Source organism: Montipora foliosa, unplaced genomic scaffold, assembly GCF_036669935.1.
Source record: "Montipora foliosa isolate CH-2021 unplaced genomic scaffold, ASM3666993v2 scaffold_426, whole genome shotgun sequence".
Taxonomy (NCBI): domain Eukaryota; kingdom Metazoa; phylum Cnidaria; class Anthozoa; order Scleractinia; family Acroporidae; genus Montipora; species Montipora foliosa.
The window spans coordinates 12501-31470 of record NW_027179730.1 but is presented as its reverse complement, the minus strand read 5'-3'; the positions used below and the strand labels follow the sequence as shown (position 1 = coordinate 31470).

The 18970-nt window shown below is 40.0% G+C and overlaps 1 long non-coding RNA gene across 1 annotated transcript in view; it reads right to left on the bottom strand.

Moving 5' to 3' along the window:
- Positions 1 to 521: 521 nt before the first annotated feature.
- Positions 522 to 18970, bottom strand: part of LOC137988758 (uncharacterized) — a 23244-nt gene continuing 4795 nt past the window's right edge. Inside the window, exons 2-3 of the long non-coding RNA XR_011120827.1 lie at positions 2492 to 2545; positions 522 to 944 (exon numbers count right to left, since the gene is read on the bottom strand). This is a non-coding gene — a long non-coding RNA (uncharacterized lncRNA). The remainder of the gene's footprint in view (positions 945 to 2491; positions 2546 to 18970) is intronic.

Genomic DNA, 18970 nt, shown 5'->3' with positions numbered 1-18970 from the left:
AAAGCTACGCGCAAAGGTTGACTCAAGGTTATAGAGCATAGGGAGGCTCGTTGGCATGATAAAAATAACCTTCACAATGCGGGCGCGATCTAAAAATAGATTTCAAGTAATCATCATGGGGAACAGGGATTCGTTTGCTGGAAGTTATTCTTTTATGGCTAGAAAGTTCCAAAAGCTGTATAAGACTATAAGGCCACAGTCAATAAAAACACAGCACTGATTGGATATGAGTTACTTGGCTCCGACTGACTTCAGCGCCACATCGCAAATTGTGCGGCAAATAACATTTTCTTGCAGGAAATTGTTGAAAGTGGAGATATGTTTTGTTGATAGCGAAAATTACTTGGTAACGTGCCTATATACAAGGCCAATCTTGTCGTTGATAAGAGCCCTCCTTCAATCTTACAACGTTATAATGACTTCTGTTTCTAATAGAAACGGAGGGAAGATACTGATTCACCACAAACGCGTACTCTGTGTTGCGTTTTATTTATCTTTGTTAGCTTTAGGTTCGGATCAAGAGGTTTGGTATAATTTCTGATGCGTCTAAGAGAACATCCAGTTTCCAAAGAAAACTCGGTCGTATGTGTTAACTTTTTTCATATTCAGTATTTTCCAGTAGACGTTTACCATTTTGTAGAAACTTTTTAGAAATTCGTTTTCTTAGAATGATCACCCAGCTCCAAGTAATGTAGGCCATATTTTAGTCAATGTACCGAATATACCAGTAAAAAGTTACAAGTAAAAAATTAACAAAACCTGGCTTTGTAGCACTTACTAATGCTTCGTAAAAAAGAATATGTTTAAGTTTCATTGATTAACTGAAATCTAGAAACGTTTTATATGCAAGCCTGAGTTACAGAGTTAAAACAATTGCCCATTCGATAGAGAATGAATATCAAAAGTACTTCCAAGTTCAAAAGCCCATGTCCAGCACACATCTCCTACAAGGAAACGGAAAAGAGGCTTTGATGTAAGACCCAAAGCTCTGATGTTAGGAAAAGACTAAGTTGAAGCTGAATGGACGGAATTTTCAGCCTCATCTTTCTCTACTGATGTAATACTTCAACTTCATCCTTTTCCTCGTAAGAGTGACTTATAGAGTTTACTATGTCAAAAGCTAGGCGATTTTACTCTTCAATCGGAGCTGCTTCGTATATGTAATGGGACTACATGCTGTGCAATTTGAAAATAACTGGATAAGAAAAATTCTGAGGACTGCCATTTGCCAATTGGCAGTCAGATAATTATTTTTAATCCAATTATTTCCAAATTGGACAAGCATGTAGTCCTGTTACCAATTAATTACATAGCCTCCAAAACGGTTTGTTCTCAGTGTTAAAGGCGAGTCGTTTTAAAAACCACAAAGCTGCTTAAGGACGGTGCCTACTATGGTTATTGCGCATACGTTCTGCGCATCTCGAGATACTCGGGTTTCCTATCGGTCATGCTTACTAATACATGGTAGTAGGCACCGTCCTTAAATTCCCTAATAGCTGCAACCTAATTGGCCAATACTCGGTTCTTTTATTTCGTGACATTTGATTGGGTGATGAAAAGCACGCAGATTTTTTCTCAAATTGGGCGGCTTGTTCAAGGCTGAAGCAAACGTTCCAGCAAAAACTATCCAATTTATTTAAATTTGTTTCGTCTCGGTCCATAAACACGCAAAAGAATATCAATTGTCTAAAATTGACAAAAAATATATCTCTTGGCAATATTGCATTTTGATGCAGCTACATAATTAAAGGATGAATGGGTCAACGACATCTACGTCCCCTTTAACCCTTCCCTACTAAGAGTGATAATATGTAGACATTACTCGGTCTAACGGCAGACGATTTTACTCGTCAATTGAGGCTTCTGCAGGGGTGAAAAGGTTGACAACATCTAGGTCCACTCAAAAACTATGTTCCCTTTAACCCTTCCCTTCCTAAGAGTGATACTTATAAATTTTATTCTGTGTAACACCAAACAGCTGTACTCATCAATGGGGGCTGCTTCATGGGTGAAAAGGTTAACAACAACATCTAGGTCCACGCAAAAACTGTGTCCTCTTCAACCCTTCGCCTGCTAAGAGTTATACTCATAGCTTTTACTCTGCCTAACGCCAGACTCATCAATGGGGCGCACTTCAGGGTTGAAAGGGTTAATAACATCTACTAAAAACTGTCGCTTTTCAAAATTAATTGTATTCATCACAGTACGAGTGTATTCATTTTACGTTTTTAATTTCAGACGATGCCGCAAAGATGCCGCCAAAAGGACAAGTAAAGTAGCATAGTTGGTGTAACTTTGTTCCAACTCCATGACTCTGTGTACAGTGTTATTCGGTGTAGGTTTGTTGGGTCATACGTACACTGTATAATGAAGTGCTGAAGGTTTACACTGGGATACAGTGTACATGTACAACAGTACTTCAGCCCTTCCCCAAGTCATGCACGGCTCAGCAATTTCCAGCAGAAGAAAAGCAAACAATTTGTACATGTACCTGTTCTATTTGCCAGTCTTCTGACTGCTTAAATGCATCACTGACTAAAGTTGCCTGAAAAGTGATAACATCAAACAAATTCTGAGACAATGTTTCTGAACAGTTTGCGATCAATGTGTCTTAAGCTGTTGACAAACGGTTCAATCAACATCATGCTCAAAAAATGTTGCACTACGCTGCAGCCTGTTGAATGACAATGTTGCGACTTGTTGAAAGGGAAAAAACACATTCAACTTTTGTCGAACAAGAATGACGAACTCTTCCCATTTATGATGGCAAATTTGGAAACGCCGGATGATAACAGGTTAACGTTATTGTGTGCTGCGAGCCTAGTTGGCCTTCGTTCCATTCAAGTAAAGATGATTCTTCATCATCACATATTGCGGCCACCATATTGAACCATCCAAATCACATGAATGCGAGACTTGAAAACGATTGGTTTGTGCCATTCAACAAGCGGTGACTTGTTGAACAGAATAGAACTCGTCTCTATTAAAATGCATATCTTTCAAATAATCACCTATGCAGTTATGCAAAAAAAAAAAAATCATCACCAGCTCGGCCAATATCAGTGAATAAAAACGTTGACGTCCTGTCGGTTTGACTCACCGATATTCACCTCACCTTCAGTGAACAATTGTTAAATATACAGTTAATGAATATTTATGGCGAATATTATTTTGGTTTTAATTGGCTCAGCTGAAATCTTAATAATTCCACAATCCTACAAAAGTTAATTGGGAACACATAATTTCCATTCAATTATCCATTAAGAACTATGTTGCAATATTTTAAGCAATAGAGGGCTTTTTCCGTGTTTACATAGTCGTCTAAACATGAAGGGGAGTAATGGGGGAATTTGAGACAGTTATGCAAACCCGAGACTCAGTCGAGGGTTTTGTAACTGTCGAGAATTCTCCCAACTCCCCGAATGTTTAGATAAGGCTATGTAAAGACGGAAAAAGTTATCTTATTATTGCTTTTACAAAATATTATTTTGTCAAAAATAATTCGACAAATGAAGGAAAATCCTAGTTTTTTTTTTAACTTCTTGATTGAAAGGCATTTTCTTGATAAACGTTCATGTTTCCTACTAGCCAATTAAAATCTGCGCCAACACATAAGCAATCAAAATTTGTGTGATGTCACGTTGGGGGGAGGGGGAGGGGGAAGGGGCGGTTAAAAATTATGAAGTGTTCACAAAAAAGACCTGTGTACAGGGGTGTGTAGGATGTTGTCCACAATAGTAACTACAGTATATAAAGGATACAATCTTGGACCGATTAAAATGGAACGCAGATGTCCCTTTCCTCCTAAATCAAGGATGAAGCCAAGTGAAGGCGATAATACGCCATGTTCACATTATTATTATTATTATTTTATTTTTTTGGGGGGGGGAAGGGGGGGGGCGTGGGAGGGATGGTCTCAAATTTTTACTTAGTCCAAGATTCTAGCATTTTACTAAAACAAATGTCTTGACTAATTTGGTAACTCTTTACTAACAAAAGAACAACACAAATCACCCAAAATATAAAATAAAATACTACTGTAGACATCTTATGCCACTTGATGGGAGTGCAACAAAAGGTTGCACATACTAAAGTTCATTAATTACCTAACCTTCCATTTTTGAAAAATAAATACTCACAAAACGGCTGTTAATGGATTTGAAGTTTGTCCTAAAAAAGTTGACTAACCACAAACAGTTTCAATGTAATAGAGGAAAAAAAGGCACATTAGGTTGCTTTGGACCATACAATGTAAAGTACCGGGCAAAAGTAACTTGACAGTCTCTTTCGAGTCTCGATTCTTGACTGTAGCCTCAATCTTTGATTCTCACGAGTATAGAGGATCGAGAATGGAGGAACGACAATCAAGAATCGAGTCGAGAATGAAGTCAAACGAATCGAGAAACTAATGACTGTGTCACTTGACTGATTCCTCCATAGACTAAAAGCACAAACGCAACTGGGAATATGAATGAAACATAAATTTGTCATTTAAGTACTACTGTATACCGTAAGCCTTCTTTACACACGAATTCTGATTCAGTACCAGTTGGTCTGTATTCAAGTGTAACACTGAAAACAGGCTCAATATTCTTTTGTGGATACTGTAATTGCTTTGATTTTACATAAATGACACTATTCTCCTGTAAATCTCTTGAAAGAGAAATTGATCCTCGTGCTTATCAGGACAATTTAAGCAATGTTATTGTTTCAGTACCTGAAAAATTCACGGTGTTTCAATGGGAAATGGGCTAAATAACCCATTTCAATGGGATGCCATTGAAGCCACCTAAATTGTTTAGGTACAAACTGTACTGTATCTATAAGGGACATTAATTTTTGCGTATTATTGTCCTGATCAGCGCAAGGATAACGCCTCCCTTTCAGCTAAATGTTCATGCATAACCCACACTGCAATAATTACACATTGTATTTTGTAAATGTCTTATCTCTACATTGTGGTTTCTGTGATGTGTGCTTGTACATGTAACATATAAGTCACAGTAGACGAGGTGACTAATCAGCTCTCAAAGTGTTCTCCTCAGGATTTTGTCTTAGGGAGTCCCAGGGAAAAATAGGGGCCCTGCAGGAGCTGAAGTGGGACAAAGTGACTTGCACTTCATGACAAGGGTGGGAAAAAAATCCTTTGTGATTTATCTCTTTCAAAGTCATCAAGGAACGTTCAAACTGGAACTCTTGCAATGGCGGGCCTTCAACAACATTGTAAATGCATTTGATTTATTTGCCTTGATACGGATTTTACAGGTCATATTTTTTTGTTGGCATCATAGGCAAGCCATGTGTATTTCGGAAGCCATTCACTTCTGAAAACACAGTCTTTCTTCAGTAAAAAAGCTTTTTGATCTTTGCTTGCTACGTTGTCTTCTCATTATCATCTTTACCAGCGTTTCGGTGAATCCTCTACACTTTTAGGGCGAAGGAATTTTTATTGGTTTACTAACTTAGAACAGACACCTATAAACCGATGCTTACAACTTCCCGCACCCTACAAGAGACTCATCGACGACATCAACAGACAAACAACACACTGATTTATTCTCACAGTACTACCCAACGTATTCTACGATACACGTACTGACCTTAGACCTGTAGACGGATCGAAACGCACCTATCACTGTTTAGTCTTCCCAGCCAATTACATCTATAGGCTCAACTGACAGTCGATCAATAACATCACGAATAAGCTGACCAATGACATCTACGACCGGAGTTCTTATAGTATCTGACGTTACACAAATCACTTGACTCTGAAGATGACTTCCTCTCAGGTTGTCGAAACGTCAGTCAATGTCATCTCAAACAGTCCTTCTCAGGACAACACTCACCCCGACGATCGTACTTTACTTAATAGTATGGCTATTACCGCTTGAACGTTCAAGAATGAATTATTCAGGCTTTACTTTCGTTACTGCTCAAGTAACAATAATTTGTGACTGCAACGATCAGCATTAAACTTGATTCTCTCCGCAGTCCAAATATATATGGCTCGCATATATTAACTTTCGTTGTAGCAGTATCGTTATTCAATGGCTGTCTGTTGAAGCCACTGTGTGACCAAGTCTTAAAATCTTGCTAGCCAAATGTTCGTGAAGCTGTCGAAATTTTATCAAAATTTATGCCAATCTTGTTGGTTCAGTGATTCTCGCGAGACGAGTGCCACGTCTCTGGAGATGAGATTCTCATCTCGTAAGAAACAAGGCGAGTCTGGTAACTTACGTGTGAGTACTGGTCATGACGAAGGATAAAAAAACGCTAAATAAGGAGAGACACTGTTTAAAAAAAAAATTTTTTTGAATGTTTGGTGTGTTTAGAACATGACCAGCGGCATGACCTCACCAAATATCACATGCGCGCACGGAATATGCGCAGAAACTTTCCAATCTCGTCCCCAGATTCCTCAAGCCGTTTCTGGAAATCCCGATAACGAAGAACATTTCGGGCCCGAAAGCTATTGGTGAACCTACAATTCACTTGTTTTGAAAAGCTGGTCTTTTAGTATGTTTTCACGATAACAAAAAGGAAAATGGTTGTGAACTTCGCTGACTCAAAATCTCTCCATTCTGCGGACACAAAGGGAATTGTAGCACATGAAAGTTTCGATTCTTCCGAAAAACGGGCCCCTGGGGAATCCTGAAACTCTTGGGCGCATTTCGGGTGACATAGAACGCTTTGTATCTTGAACAAAGATATTATACAAAAAAAGGCTTCAAGTCATTTATTTTCGAAGGTCTTGAAAACTACCTATTGGCATTTATACTTTCCTCCAGTTGTATATGCAAATAAAGTTGAAGTTATAAAGTTACCCCGGGTGCCAGTGGAATTTTTCTTCAAGGTCGGAGAGAACGCTCAGCCATTCCAAATCAACGGTCGAGGATGACTTTCAAATTCGATAAACGATTTTCGTCCTCGACCGTTGATTTGGAATCCTTGGGCGTTCTCCTTCCGACCTTGAAAAATAATTACTCTGGCACCTAGGGTTCTTGTAAACATGTTTGAAGATCAAATTTTCAGACCGAATAAGGCGATCTCATTTTCTAAGACTATTTTTCGAGGCTGAAAAAAGTTATAGGGGCTATTCAGAAACTGAGGTCCCTAGCTCCATAAAGCTAAGTCTCGGTTACTGGAATTAATTTACCGATAATAAAAAAAGCTCAAGACTCTTGGCTTTTAACTTTCAACCTCGTTCCCAGTGTCTCTCTATCGTCGAGAGACAAATAACAAAGGAGGCAGAGAAGAGAGGCCCTGGGAACGAGGTTGCTTAACTTTTGTTTTCCTTCAGCATAAACTTGCATTGTTAATTATGCGCTGTTTAATAAGACACGGCCTACGAGTTTATTAAACGGCTTCAAAAACACTCCACAAAAGCGTGTCCGAACAAAAGTTCATCTTGTGAGAGTTGCACATTGGCATACAAGAAGAACAAAGTATTCCTTATTAGCTTTATGTAAAGAATTCTAATGAGGAGTGTTTTAGCAGATTTTGCCTACAATACTCAAGCGAAAACTCGAACTTTATGATATTGGCACATTGGCCAGCCAAGCCACGGTGCCATTTCTTTATCATTATTGAAGCCATCCCATGGGTTTTGGGGAAGAAGTGAACATGGCTCATTTGAACTGGGGGAAACAAGGGAACAAGGGAAATCATTTTAGGGATCAAGAAGCTGAGAACAAGTTTGGAACTAATTTCGGCAACAAAGGAACACAAGCATACTTCAGTATAAATGACACGCTTAACGCACACGGTGGAAATGAACATAGCGAACAAATTTAAACTTCGCATTACTATGTGTGTAGCAATATACATCATCACAAGTGAGGGTTAAATGATCTGCATCAATTTTTAAAAATGCTAGAAGATAAAAGAGAAGCACTGGTAACTAGGTTGTAGTAGAAATTACAATCATAGCTTAATATTATAATATGGCAGTCAGAAGAGAAACAGTTTTACACTACCAACGTTTACACTGAATGTTGGATTTAAGTTCTGAATCAACAATGTCTTTTTTTTTTATTTTACAATGAAGGCCAGACCTTCCATTTGCCAAAATCTCAAAATTGTCCCATTTGATGTTGTGACCGGTGGAAATGACATGATCTGCAAGAGTGGAGCTGTGACCAGCTGTACATGTCGGGAGAGCCTTGTAATGCGTCCCATCTTCCTGTCACACAATCTCCGTTTGGTTTTTCCAATGAAAAAAGCGTCACAATCCTAACAACTAGCTTTGTAAATTATCCTAGATTACTGTGAACGACTAAAACGATCTTTGTAAGGAAACAGAGATTAAATCCGGTAAGTATTCTGGAAAATTACCTTATGATTGACAAAACCATAAAATTTTCTAACACAAGATTTGAGGCGTCGTTCGATGAAATCACTTTGTAAGCCTAAAGCCGTGTTCACATTAAGCCTCGAATATGATCGAATTATGAGTTCACATCAAACAATGCAATTACAGTCTCTGATTATAATTGGATTATAATAATTTCAAACAACCTCAAGGAGGTTGTTTGAAGTAATTACAGTGCGTAATTGAACTGAATGGCGAGCACGTGGTGGTATGAACAGACGAAACTTCTAATCGCTTTATGGAACGAAGGTTTGGATTTGTCTTGTTCTATTCTCAGAAGCTATCCTTGGTTCTCTTCTCGCCTCAAGCACATGATGGTGATGATAATCGCGGAAGCCACACGATATGGCGCCATTTTGTCTCACACTGCGAGGTTACCGTGCCTATAGGCCACTTCGGAAAATACCATAATACTCTTTGTTTGTCCCCCCAAATTTTGCATAAGCATTGTTTCCAGTTCCTCTTAGGACTTACAATGGTCCCAAGAGAAAACAAAAACAATGCTTATTCAAAATTTGGGGGGACAGACAATAAGTTTTATGGTATTTTCCAAAGTGGCCTATTGTATTTGAATTTTCGCAAATGTGAACAGAACCATAATTAAATAAAATTAAATGGTGTAAAATAGCCTGAATAGACCAATTTCGATATATTAAAATTCAGTCGAAAACAAAAGGCATCATCTCGAGGCTCTGGGGAATAAACTCATGCAAATCCTTATATGTATTCCCCAGAGCCTCGAGATGATGTCTTTTGTTCAGGACTGAATTTTAATATATCGAAATTGGTCTATTATAGTTCAGTTGATCATAATCAACGTTGAGTGGGAACACGGCTTAAATAAGGTAATACAATGACAACATTCTTCTTTGATACAGTGCTTACAGGTTCAGAAGATCTGTGTGAAAATTTCTTTCGTACGTCATTCAAACGTTTTCAGAAAGAGATGCCTGTAGTAAGGCAGTTGTGGAGTAACTTAAAAATCTGACTAGTGCGATGCAGTCGTTGTTGATGGAAAAGAGTTGGAAGTCGTTAGCACCGCCAAGTTACTGGGGCTTACTATGAGCTCCCAATTAACTTGCAAAGCGCACATAGAGGAAATAGTCAATAGGATGTACTTCTCGGTGCTCGCCTGGCCAAATTTAAAGTTATGGAGAGGCTATTGCGGAGGCCCACATTCACGCTCTAAGTTTTTATGGCGAGGAAATATTTCGCATTGTTTTAAAATCATTAATTAGAAAGACAGCAAGCTAAATAAGCTGCAGACTGACACTGTTAATTCAACTTCCTCACTCCGGCAGAGTGAATAATAATTGGAGTCCTGATAAGGAAAACGAGTGTCTTGAAGAATCAGAGGAGCCTGGTAACGAACAATTGGACCTGAAGAGGAAAACGAGTTTCATGAACTGTGTAAGGATGAAGATGACGAGGAGGTTTCTGATCGGAGAACAGATTAAAAAAGGACAAATATCATGAAGAGCGAGAGGATCGAGGTAATCATTCAAGAATTCGCCATTTTCGCAAATCCCATAACACAGTTCATTTTGTCGGGTTATTTCCATTAAAACAGTGGATATCCAGTTCACTGAAGCATGATACAGTCCCGAGAGTAATAATTAAATTGCATTGTTTTAATGTAAAGAACCTCTAAAACGTATAGCATTATGGGATGGGAAAATAGTCTGTTGGTCGCTTTCAAAAATACCATAATAGTCTTTGATTGCTGAACCAAATTTTGCATAAGCATTATTTTTACTCTCTCTTGAAACCATTTTAAGTCTCAAGAGAAACTGTAAACAAATTTTGGAGGGAAGACAAAAAGTATTATAGTATTTTGAAAGTGGCCTATTGGATATTGAAGTGGAGCCTGATAAGGAAAACGATATTTATGAAGAATCAGACCACCGAGATGGCGAGGAATCGAATATTGGTTAAAGACCTGATGAGGATAACGATATTTATGAAGAGTCAGACGACCGAGATGACGGAGAATCGAATACTGGTTGGAGACGTGATGAGGAAAACGATATTTATGAAGAGTGAGATGACTGAGATGGCGAGGAATCGAATACTGGTCGGAGACCTGATAAGGAAAACGATATTTATGAAGAGTCAGACGACCGAGATGTCAGGAAATCAAACACTGGTTGAAGACCCAATAAGGAAAACGATATTTATGAAGAGTCAGACGACCGAGATGGCGAGGAATCGAATACTGGTCGCAGACCTGATGAGGAAAACGATATTTATGAAGAGTCAGATGACTGAGATGACAGGAAATCGAATACTGGTTGGAGACCTGATAAGGACAACGATATTTATGAAGAGTCAGACGACCGAGATGACAGGAAATCGAACACTGGTCGGAGACCTGATAAGGAAAGCGATATTTATGAAGAGTCAGACGACTGAGATGGCGAGGAATCGAATGCTGGTCGGACACCTGTTGAGGAAAACGATATTTATGAAGAGTCAGACGACCGAGATGAAGAGGAATCGAATAGTGGTTGGAGACCTGACAAGGAAAACGATATTTATGAATAGTCAGACGACCGAGATGACAGGAAATCGAACACTGGCTGGAGACCTGATAAGGAAAACGACATTTATGAAGAGTCAGACGACCCAAATGACAGGGAATCGAATACTGGTTGGAAACCTGGTAAGGAAAACGATATTTATGAAGAGTCAGACGACCGAGATGACAGGAAATCGAACACTGGTTGGAGACCTGATGAGGAAAACGATATTTATAAAGAGTCAGACGACCGAAATGACACGGAATCAAATACTGGTTGGAGACCTGATAAGGAAAACGATATTTATAGTCAGACGACTGAGATGGTGAGGAATCGAATACTGGTCGGAGACCTAATAAGGAAAGCGATATTTATGAATAGTCAGACGACCGGGATGACAGGAAATCGAACACTGGTTGGAGACCTGATAAGGAAAACGATATGAAGAGTCAGACGACCGAGATGAAAGGGAATCGAATACTGGTCCGACACCTGATAAGGAAAGCGATATTTATGAAGAGTGAGACGACCGAGATGACAACGAATCGAATACTGGTTGGAGACCTGATGAGGAAAACGATATTTATGAAGAGTCAGACGACCGAAATGACAAGGAATAAAATACTGGTTGGAGACCTGATAAGGAAAGCGATATTTATGAAGAGTCAGACGACCGAGATGACAGGAAATCGAACGCTGGTTGGAGACCTGATGAGGAAAACGACATTGATGAAGAGTCAGACGACCGAAATGACAGGGAATCAAATACTGGTTGGAGACCTGATAAGGAAAATAATATTTATGAAGAGTCAGACGACTGAGATGAAAGGAAATCGAACACTGGTTGGAGACCTGATAAGGAAAAAAATATTTATGAAGAGTCAGACGACCCAGATGACACGGAATCGAATACTGGTTGGAGACCTGATAAGGACAACGATATTTATGAAGAGTCAGACGATCGAGATGACAGGGAATCGAATACTGGTCGGAGACCTGATGAGGAAAACGATATTTATGAAGAGTCAAACGACCGAAATGACAGGGAATCGAACGCTAGTTGGAGACCTGATAAGGAAAGCGATATTTATGAAGAGTCAGACGACCGAGAAGGCGAGGAATCAAATACTGGTTGGAGACCTGATGAGGAAAACGAAATTTATGAAGAGTCAGATGACCGAGATGACAGGGAATCGAATACTGGTCGGAGACCTGATAAGGAAAACGATATTTATGAAGAGTCAGACGACCGAGATGACACGGAATCGAATACTGGTTGGAGACCTGATGAGGAAAACGATATTTATAGTCAGACGACTGAGATGGTGAGGAATCGAATACTGGTCGGAGACCTAATAAGGAAAGCGATATTTATGAATAGTCAGACGACCGGGATGACAGGAAATCGAACACTGGTTGGAGACCTGATAAGGAAAACGATATGAAGAGTCAGACGACCGAGATGAAAGGGAATCGAATACTGGTCCGACACCTGATAAGGAAAGCGATATTTATGAAGAGTGAGACGACCGAGATGACAACGAATCGAATACTGGTTGGAGACCTGATGAGGAAAACGATATTTATGAAGAGTCAGACGACCGAAATGACAAGGAATAAAATACTGGTTGGAGACCTGATAAGGAAAGCGATATTTATGAAGAGTCAGACGACCGAGATGACAGGAAATCGAACGCTGGTTGGAGACCTGATGAGGAAAACGACATTGATGAAGAGTCAGACGACCGAAATGACAGGGAATCAAATACTGGTTGGAGACCTGATAAGGAAAATAATATTTATGAAGAGTCAGACGACTGAGATGAAAGGAAATCGAACACTGGTTGGAGACCTGATAAGGAAAAAAATATTTATGAAGAGTCAGACGACCCAGATGACACGGAATCGAATACTGGTTGGAGACCTGATAAGGACAACGATATTTATGAAGAGTCAGACGATCGAGATGACAGGGAATCGAATACTGGTCGGAGACCTGATGAGGAAAACGATATTTATGAAGAGTCAAACGACCGAAATGACAGGGAATCGAACGCTAGTTGGAGACCTGATAAGGAAAGCGATATTTATGAAGAGTCAGACGACCGAGAAGGCGAGGAATCAAATACTGGTTGGAGACCTGATGAGGAAAACGAAATTTATGAAGAGTTAGATGACCGAGATGACAGGGAATCGAATACTGGTCGGAGACCTGATAAGGAAAACGATATTTATGAAGAGTCAGACGACCGAGATGACACGGAATCGAATACTGGTTGGAGACCTGATGAGGAAAACGATATTTATGAAGAGTCAGACGACCGAAATGACAAGGAATCGAATACTGGTTGGAGACCTGATAAGGAAAGCAATATTTATGAAGAGTCAGACGACTGAGATGACAGGAAATCGAACACTGGTTGGAGACCTGATAAGGAAAGCGATATTTATGAAGAGTCAGACGACCGAGAAGGCGAGGAATCAAATACTGGTTGGAGACCTGATGAGGAAAACGAAATTTATGAAGAGTCAGATGACCGAGATGACAGGGAATCGAATACTGGTCGGAGACCTGATAAGGAAAACGATATTTATGAAGAGTCAGACGACCGAGATGACACGGAATCGAATACTGGTTGGAGACCTGATAAGGACAACGATATTTATGAAGAGTCAGACGATCGAGATGACAGGGAATCGAATACTGGTCGGAGACCTGATGAGGAAAACGATATTTATGAAGAGTCAAACGACCGAAATGACAGGGAATCGAACGCTAGTTGGAGACCTGATAAGGAAAGCGATATTTATGAAGAGTCAGACGACCGAGAAGGCGAGGAATCAAATACTGGTTGGAGACCTGATGAGGAAAACGAAATTTATGAAGAGTCAGATGACCGAGATGACAGGGAATCGAATACTGGTCGGAGACCTGATAAGGAAAACGATATTTATGAAGAGTCAGACGACCGAGATGACACGGAATCGAATACTGGTTGGAGACCTGATGAGGAAAACGATATTTATAGTCAGACGACTGAGATGGTGAGGAATCGAATACTGGTCGGAGACCTAATAAGGAAAGCGATATTTATGAATAGTCAGACGACCGGGATGACAGGAAATCGAACACTGGTTGGAGACCTGATAAGGAAAACGATATGAAGAGTCAGACGACCGAGATGAAAGGGAATCGAATACTGGTCCGACACCTGATAAGGAAAGCGATATTTATGAAGAGTGAGACGACCGAGATGACAACGAATCGAATACTGGTTGGAGACCTGATGAGGAAAACGATATTTATGAAGAGTCAGACGACCGAAATGACAAGGAATAAAATACTGGTTGGAGACCTGATAAGGAAAGTGATATTTATGAAGAGTCAGACGACCGAGATGACAGGAAATCGAACGCTGGTTGGAGACCTGATGAGGAAAACGACATTGATGAAGAGTCAGACGACCGAAATGACAGGGAATCAAATACTGGTTGGAGACCTGATAAGGAAAATAATATTTATGAAGAGTCAGACGACTGAGATGAAAGGAAATCGAACACTGGTTGGAGACCTGATAAGGAAAAAAATATTTATGAAGAGTCAGACGACCCAGATGACACGGAATCGAATACTGGTTGGAGACCTGATAAGGACAACGATATTTATGAAGAGTCAGACGATCGAGATGACAGGGAATCGAATACTGGTCGGAGACCTGATGAGGAAAACGATATTTATGAAGAGTCAAACGACCGAAATGACAGGGAATCGAACGCTAGTTGGAGACCTGATAAGGAAAGCGATATTTATGAAGAGTCAGACGACCGAGAAGGCGAGGAATCAAATACTGGTTGGAGACCTGATGAGGAAAACGAAATTTATGAAGAGTTAGATGACCGAGATGACAGGGAATCGAATACTGGTCGGAGACCTGATAAGGAAAACGATATTTATGAAGAGTCAGACGACCGAGATGACACGGAATCGAATACTGGTTGGAGACCTGATGAGGAAAACGATATTTATGAAGAGTCAGACGACCGAAATGACAAGGAATCGAATACTGGTTGGAGACCTGATAAGGAAAGCAATATTTATGAAGAGTCAGACGACTGAGATGACAGGAAATCGAACACTGGTTGGAGACCTGATAAGGAAAGCGATATTTATGAAGAGTCAGACGACCGAGAAGGCGAGGAATCAAATACTGGTTGGAGACCTGATGAGGAAAACGAAATTTATGAAGAGTCAGATGACCGAGATGACAGGGAATCGAATACTGGTCGGAGACCTGATAAGGAAAACGATATTTATGAAGAGTCAGACGACCGAGATGACACGGAATCGAATACTGGTTGGAGACCTGGCAAGGAAAACGATATTTATGAAGAGTGGAGTGAGAAACGGGGAAGAGAAACGATTGGGAAATACGTCTGCGTTTGCAGGCTAACGACCAAGATGACAGGGAATCGAATACTTGTTGAAGACCTGATGAGGAAAACGAATTCCACGAGGAGTTAAAGAAGCCCAACTGGAAACAAGGAAATTTTTTACATTTCCATAGCTTTGTGATAGTAACACCATTAAAATAAATTTGAAACTCACGAGGAAACTTTTTAATGCGCAGTTGTGTTCTTTACAGTTATCTACAGACCACTTTCATTCTTTTGTATTTATGTTAATTAGACCTCTTTCCCTCATTTTGAATTTGCTCGTTGTAGCGAGGCTAGGAAAGCTTATTAGCATTAACATAGAAGAATATTTTATTTGGCCACCATTATGAAAAAAATCTATACATGATGATGTGATTTCACTGTAAGTTACAACTCCAAAATCTAAACAAAGCAGTTTCAAGAGGCCATTTCCGAGTTCATGTCTGCCTCCTCTTCAGAGCGAGGTTAACTTCACATCTGAATGAAAACTAATTAAGGACTGTGCCTGCTAATTCAAAGGTATTTTTGCGCGGTTTATTGAATATGCGGGAAATGCAGATCTTAACAAGTGTTATTGAAATCCAAAAAGAAAATTGGGGGTAACCACGCATTTTTCAAAGATAATTAATCAACAATATTTTAAAAAATCTTTCAAAGACAAAGCAATGAATGGCATTCTTTTCCAAAGTGAAGCTTAATGATCTCTGAAAAATGCGTGGTTACCCCCAATTTTCTTTTTGGATACCAAAAGCACTTGCAAAATTCTGCTTTCTCCGCATGGTTTTGAACCGCGCAAAAATATCCCTGTATTAATAAGCACCACTCATAGGAAATCCGAGTATCTTGAGATGCGCAGAACGTATGCGCAATAACAATAGTAGGCACCGTTCTTAAATTATTTTTCATTCTTATGTAAAGTAGAACTTTATTACCATCACAAAAACTTCGCAGTTAGACTCGCTTTGAAGAGGAGGCAAACATGAACTCGGAAATGACATGCGCATGCGCCGGAATGCTGAATGATCTTCTAAAAATTGACCACTGTAGAGAAAAGCTGACATTTCAACATTGGTCCGTTTTCAGATGCCACACAAACTGAAGTACGACAAAAACGAACTTGTTTTCACTACTAGTCTTTTTTGTGGGCGAGGAATAAAGAAAACACGTCCTAGAAAATTTGAAAATTCTTTGTCGTCAACTCTTTTCCTTCCAACCAAGGGGTAATTGGCACCAAACAGACAAAAAAGGAATTAGAATTGGTTGGGTGGTCATTGTTTGGGCCTCTCTCGGAGTTGAAGGTAAAATAAAATCGGAATTTCGTTTCATTCCCAAGTATGTGTCCCTCGATTGACCAAAAGAATTTTTGTTGACTAAAAATTGGCCTACTTGCATTGCAGGGTCTACAACTTGCATGTGATACAAGTGATTCTGTCAGTATTGATGTGCTGATAGGAACAGATTATTACCGGTCTTTCTTCACTGGGAATATCATTAAGGGAGATCCCTATGGACCAGTAGCCCTTGCAACCAATTTGGTTGGGTTTTGTCAGGACCAACTGTGAGCTCAAAGTTGACAAGGTCATGCACAGTGAATTTGAGTTCAATGCATGTGTTAAAGATAGAGTCCACAGAGATAAGTGATATAAACGATGATCTGCAGAAATTTTGGGACTTAGAAACTTTGGGCATTAAGGGACATGAAACTTCAGTCTATGACAAGTTTTCAAATGACATCACATTTACTGGGAAGAGATACCAGGTCAAGTTACCTTACAATCAACTCATGTTACCAGACAATTATACGGTGGCATTGCGTAGACTGACAACAACAATTAAGTAACCTCAAGAACCAACCAGAAATTCTAAGGCAGTATGATGGTGTGATCAGAGAGAAAATGCACAGTGGTGTCGTTGAAATGGTACCACATGATCAAATACTACCGCCTGGAGATGTTCTCTATCTTCCACACAGGAGAGTTGTGAGACGTGACAGAGATACAGCTAAAGGGAGAAGTTGTATATGATACCTCATCTAAAGTGTTTGAGCCTAGTTTAAATGACTGTCTCTACATTGGACCTTCCTCTTAGTCCCTTGTTATTTGACATTTTGCTGAGATTGAACCTGAACACAGGGACTTTGTGAGATTTTTATGGGTCAAAGATCCAAACAAGGAAAGTCCGGAGGTCATGGCATTATGTTTTGCACATGTGGTGTTTGGTGTAAACTTAAGTCCTTTCATTCTAAATGACATAATCAGACACCATTTGAACACATGTTTGCCAGTTTACAGTGCACTTGCAAGAGAGCTGTTGAAGACTTTATATGTTGATGACTATGTCTCTGGAAATGGTGATGTGGATAGTGTGTTCAAATTGTCTAAGGAGATAAAGCTCTGCCTTAAGTCAGGCGGCTTCAATATGAGAAAGTGGAGTAGCAATTCAGGAAGTGTGCTGAGATAACTGGAAAAAAAATGAAGCTTTCAGTGAGGTTTTTGAAAAGAGCAATAGAGCTAGAGTTGAAGATGAAGACGAAGGCTCCTCTAAATCAGTTTTAACGCAAAGCACAGAAAACCTTACCTTACCTTTTACCTTGGAACCCAACCCCATTCTCGTCACCAGAGCCTTGGATCGACCCAAGGCTCTGGAAAACCTGCTCACTCCTCGTGCTAACATGAATGCACCAATTAGAGACGCTTTTGATTGTTCTTCACGAAAATCATTGAGAGGACACTTTGTTTCAAGGTTCCCTAGAGATTTTCCCTCCCTCAGTCAAGAGAAGAGCTCTGGGGTCGAGATTGAACCCAGCCCAAGATGAACTGATTTACGATTTGAAGAAGACAGTAGGAGATGTAGATGCCCAACTAGCAACAAGAAGATTGATTCTCAGTACAGCTACAAGATTTTTTGACCCCTTGGGATTGGTAGCTCCAGTCATTCTTCCATTCGAGATGATGTGTCAGAAACTTTGCAAGGGTGGAAAAGACCGGGACGAGTTGGTTGATGCTGAACTCAATCACCAACGCCTGGCGACTCTATCGGATTTGAGACAGGCTGGAAGAGTGAGCTTTAAGAGATGTTATGCTGAGGGATTGAATGGAGACAAGGTCAAGTCAGTCCAACTTCACTGTTTTGCTGATGCATCGGAAAGGCTTATGGAGCTGTGGTCTACATTAGAGTAGAGTATGAGGCAAGGGTGGAATGTCAGATAGTATCTTCGAACACAAGAGTTGCACCATTAGCTAAACAAACTATCCCTCCTCTGGACTTGATGTCCAACTTAACTGCGTCCAGATTGTTGAAGAGTGTGTGTCAAGCATTAGAATTGGCGATCTGTTTAACTGGACAGATTCTATGATTTCACGGTGGTGAATCACAAACACTGGCAAGAGGTACAAGCCGTTTGTCGAGAATCGAAAAGGAATTCACCCCCTGAGCAGTGGAGGTACTTTTCCAAAGCAGACAATCCAGCTGACATAGCGTCCAGAGGAATCAAGTCTACAGAATTGAAAAAAAAAAGCTTGTGGTTACATCGCCCCGACTTCCTGTCTAAGAGTAGTGAGCAGTGGCCAGTTCAACTGACAGTTGTACCAGTCAGAGAAGAGTTGAGTGAACAGAAATCCTCTAAACCAGCTGTTTTCAGCTTAGT